At 40.3% G+C, this 5,000-nt stretch overlaps 1 long non-coding RNA gene across 1 annotated transcript in view; it reads right to left on the bottom strand.

The window, feature by feature from the left end:
- Positions 1 to 3,425: 3,425 nt before the first annotated feature.
- Positions 3,426 to 5,000, bottom strand: part of LOC123516618 — a 10,888-nt gene continuing 9,313 nt past the window's right edge. Inside the window, exon 3 of the long non-coding RNA XR_006678257.1 lies at positions 3,426 to 3,564. This is a non-coding gene — a long non-coding RNA (uncharacterized LOC123516618). The remainder of the gene's footprint in view (positions 3,565 to 5,000) is intronic.

The following is a 5,000-nucleotide window of genomic DNA, read 5'->3' as shown; positions in this document are numbered from 1 at the left end:
TTACAGACACAGACAGACAGATAGGCAGGCAAACAGAACAGAAAGACAGAGAGAGAAAGAAAGAGACATGCACACAGACACACGAGCACATTCTGATTTATATGAAACAGACAGACAGATTGACAGACAAAGACAGACAGATAGAGAGAGAGAGAGAGAGAGAGAGAGAGAGAGAGAGAGAGAGAGAGAGAGAGAGAGAGAGAGAGAGAGAGAGAGAGAGAGAGAGAGAGAGAGAGAGAGAGAGAGAGAGAGAGAGAGAGAGAGAGAGAGAGATGCACACAGACACACGAGTACATTCTGAGTGGAAAAAAAAGACAGACAGATAGGCAAACACAACGATAGACAGGAAGATAAACAGGACGGACAGACAGACAGAGAGACAGAAACAGAGAAAGAAAGAGAGAGAGAGAGAGATGCACACAGACACACGAGGACATTCTGAGTGAAAAGAAGCAAAGGTGGACTGGTGACCCCATCCCTTATGGAAGAAATGCAACATAACACTCCATCATCTCAGCGGGAGGGAGAAAGAAGGTGGCACCACTGCTCGACCGCTGCCGCAACACACATGTACTCACCCCCCTTCCCCTTCCCTGCATTCCTTCCCTCGGCCTTCCTCCCACACCCTGCCCCGACCTTTCCTCTATTCCCTCCCACTGCCTTCCATCAAGACTTACCCTTACTATACATATTACCAGAAAACCAGCAGCCACTTCAAATATCTCTTGCTATTCGCAGTGTTTAGAAGCATAAGAAAAACTATTGATTAAACGTATATGTGAAATTATATTAGCAGGTCTGAGTGGAGGGATGGTGTCTAGGCAGGTGTGTGTGTGTGTGTGTGTGTGTGTGTGTGTGTGTGTGTGTGTGTGTGTGTGTGTGTGTGTGTGTGAGTGTGCGTGCGCAGAGACGTGTATGTAGATTCAGTGGCTGCCATCACCATCTGGGCCAAGGATAAATGAGTAACTGACCCTCGTTAAGGCGAACTTGGCTCCTTTCAAAGACCAATTTAGATTATCCACGATGAATAATAATCGGACTTTCGAGAGAGAGAGAGAGAGAGAGAGAGAGAGAGAGAGAGAGAGAGAGAGTGGAGAGAGAGAGAGAGAGAGAGAGAGAGAGAGAGAGAGAGAGAGAGAGAGAGAGAGAGAGAGAGAGAGAGAGAGAGCAAACAGAAGAAATGCTAATTAGCTGCACACATTATCACTGCTCTCCTCTTTCGTATTTAACTACAATTAACAAGTCTTTCTTTACTTTCTTGGCTTTTACATGTTATATCAGTCTGTCCTTCAATTGTCAGCCTTCGTTTTCTATTACCTGCTCGTCTATTCATTATCGCTTTCTTATGTCATTTTTTAAATTTCGTTTTATTTAGATATTTTTTTCTAATTTTGCTTTATTTTTCTGATATTTTTTTTTGCTTATCTATTACTTTGTTTATGTAAGTTGGTTTGAAGTATTGTAATTAGATGTACACGCACGCTATGGATCTCCCTGCCTGCTTCTGTATTTCCATCTTCCTACGACTTGAGTTTTTTAAGAGGGGGGTTTCAAGACATTTGTCCCTGAATTTTGGGTAATTCTTCATCAATCTTTAAGGGGACTAGCGTTTTAAGTGGGCCTTTTCTTAATTTTTGTTTTTTGTTTTTGCCCTTTGCTAGTTTCCCTCTTGCATATAAAAATAAAAGCCCCTCACGGAAAGGCTCACAAAAGGATCATCAGACACTTCAGCGCCACACCTCTACAATTTCATAAGGATCCTGCTCAAGTGACGCAGGTTTTATGGAGTGTTTATTAGAGTTCTAGTGGCAAATGAACTAGGTCACTACGTAATTTACAGGAGAAACACCCTCAGTAAGCCGGCTTGCCCTCTCTGTGTCCTTTGAAAATAGTCGTGGTGAGAGAGCGGAGCGTTTCAGAATACAGACACAAGAGTCACCAAGGCATTACATACACGCACCAGTACAAGGTTTAAATTTCAAAGCAGTTTCAAAAAGTTCCTCACGTTTATCAGTTCATGTTCACAGAAATGACTAATTTGCTTATATTTTGTGACTCATTAACTCCTTCAGTACTGGGATATATTTTTATCTTAAGAAAGATTTGTTTACGATTAGATCCTTTTCCATCCCTCCGTTCCTGCTTTCTCTCTTTTCCTCTCCTTTCCTCTTCCTCTTTTTTCCTTATTGACATTAGGAAAGGTCTATGGAGGTCAGAAGATAAATGGTCCACAGTCTTCGCTACTTTAATCCCCACATAAGTTTCTGAGCCAGTACAAAATCACCAAATAGTAAGCAGAATGAATAGGGAAATGTGGTTCATTAACCCCTTTAATACTGGGACACATTTTTACCTTCAGATTTGTGTACGATTAGATCATTTTATTGACATTGGGAAGAGCCATGGAGGTCAGAAGGTTAATGGTCTTCACTATTTCAATCCCCATATAAGTTTCTGAAGCTGTACAAAATCACCATATAGTAAGCAGAATGAATATGGAAATGCGTCATGGTACTTAAGGGATTAATTAATGGAGACACAGTACGGGAAGGATTGCTGGTTATAAATATACGTGGAAGTAATAATATGTAAGCGGTTATATATATTGTCATCACGTGCTATCGATATCATTATGTATATTCCTACGTGGGTAATTATCCTACTATATAATGCTATGTTGATATTGGTTAAGCGTGACGTGGCTGGCTGCGAAAGTTTACCCGTTAAGGATTATGACACGCACTGAAGTTTGCTGGTAGTGTTGTGAGGTCACCTTTGTACTGGCAAAATTGAATGCGACTTTTTTTTTTAATTCAGGATGCTTTAAATTTAACCTCTTCAGTACCAAGACGCATTTTCATATTCATTCTGCTTACTATTTGATGATTTTATACACCTTCCGAAACTTGTGTAGGGATTAAGATAGTGAAGACTGTGGCCATTAATCTTCTGATCTCCATAGACTCTTCCTAATGCAAATAAAATCATCTAACCATACCCAAAAATCAAGGTAGAAATGTATCCCAGTACTGAAGAGATTAAGGACTGAAACAGGTACAGGATTATGGGTATTAAAGAAAATTAAATGCGACTTTTTTTTTATTCAGGATGTTTTAAATTTAACCTTTTCAGTACCAAGTAATTTCAAGGCGTCTGCGTTGTAGAAATGTTCATCACCGTGGCATAGCAAATGTTGTAGTGGCCTCTAACCTTTCAGCGCCTGTCCCACCAGCCCCACACAGCCCCGCCGCGCCCCACCCCGACCCGCAGACCACTATGGCATTACATACACGCCAACACTTGCCTCATGTACCAAACTGAAGCAGATTCATCTCTTTATTCATATTGTTAACTTCTACCCTTTGCTTATAAGTAGATGGAGGAGGAGGAGGAGGAGGAGGAGGAGGAGGAGGAGGAGGAGGAGGAGAAGGAGGAGGAGGAGGAGGAGGAGGAGGAGGAGGAGGAGGAGGAGGAGGAGGAGGAGGAGAACCATTGTGATGAAAAATAACACCTACAGAGCAAGATTCCTTCACGCTTATCCATCTCTCCTTCCAGGTTTACGCACTAGGAAGCAAAAGAAAAGGAAAAAAATAAATAAACAGGCGAACATGGCCATTTAAATTGAAGAAGCAATAAACAAGTACATACAAATATAATACAGTGTTTCAGTAAGCAAGCCTGAGGAAGATAATATACAAATTGAAACTGTTAGCGCTGCAATACCAGGAAAAGAAATAAAAGAAAAAAAGCACACACATTCTTCCGGTCTTGTTTTAAGCGTGCATATTTCGTGTATTGGTTTCCACAACATTTTCAGGTCACTTATGCAAACCACTGACTGTCTGCACACTCAAATAATACCTTTAAACGATGCCTTTTCAATTTTTAACCAGTGATTCTCAACAAAGTTACAATCAGCTTCGTTAAGTTTCGGCAGTTTTTATTGGTATCATGCACCATAAAGCTTAAATTAACACACTATTCTTTATTTCTTATGGCAGGATGGACAGAGTTGAAAGGCGTATTGTAAATGTTACCACATGAAATGACAAGTAAATTCTAAGCATCGTTAAGTCTCAGCAGTTTTTATTGGTATCGTGCACCATAATCTTGAATTCACACACTATTCTTTATTTCTTATGGCAGGATGGACAGAGTTGAAAGGCGTATTGTAAATTACCAAATGAAATAACAGGTACATTCTGAACATAGTTATCACATTCTTCTTTTATATGTCACGGTAAAAGTCACGAAAATTATTGAGTCAGACCAGTATTTCAGGAACTCTTGCTGGGAATCGTAAATTAATCTACTCTCATTTAGATAAGAAACAATTTCGTCCCAGGATATCTATCCCGAATATTTTGACTGGAACGGAAGTTAAACTGATTGGGCGTTAATTGCTAGCGTGGATTTTGTTTCCCGTGTTGATAACTCGGCAATGCGTTAACTCGCTACCAAATACTAGGAACCCTCCTTTGTGTTGAAGATTTACACGCGTTATAACACCAGTGGGAACTAATTCATCATGGCCTTCCCGTAACAGACTGTGCAATATTCAGTCGGCTTTCTTTTCAAATGTTAAGACTTTCCCTGACATTAGATATTCATTCATCACTATTATTTCAGTAGGGATGGAAATTCACAATGACATTTACGTAACAAAATGTGTGAGGATATTTCGTTGACTCTCGCTGACTTAGAGAACACATATTATTCTCTTTACATAGACTGAAGTTAGTAAAATGTTAAAAAGTCATTATTCTAGCCATAGCTTAACAAAATTATGTAGAACGAGAAGAGAAAATATATATCCATGAGAGCTCAGGTAATAGCTTAGTGTCTGGGAGAGAGAGAGAGAGAGAGAGAGAGAGAGAGAGAGAGAGAGAGAGAGAGAGAGAGAGAGAGAGAGAGAGAGAGAGAGAGAGAGAGAGAGAGAGAGAGAGAGAGAGAGAGAGAGAGAGAGAGAGAGAGAGAGAGAGAGAGAGAGAGAGAGAGAG

The sequence above is a fragment of the Portunus trituberculatus genome, chromosome 41 (genome assembly GCF_017591435.1).
Source record: "Portunus trituberculatus isolate SZX2019 chromosome 41, ASM1759143v1, whole genome shotgun sequence".
Taxonomy (NCBI): Eukaryota; Metazoa; Arthropoda; class Malacostraca; order Decapoda; family Portunidae; genus Portunus; species Portunus trituberculatus.
Note: the sequence above shows the minus strand (reverse complement) of the source record. Positions and strands in the feature narration are given on the sequence as shown.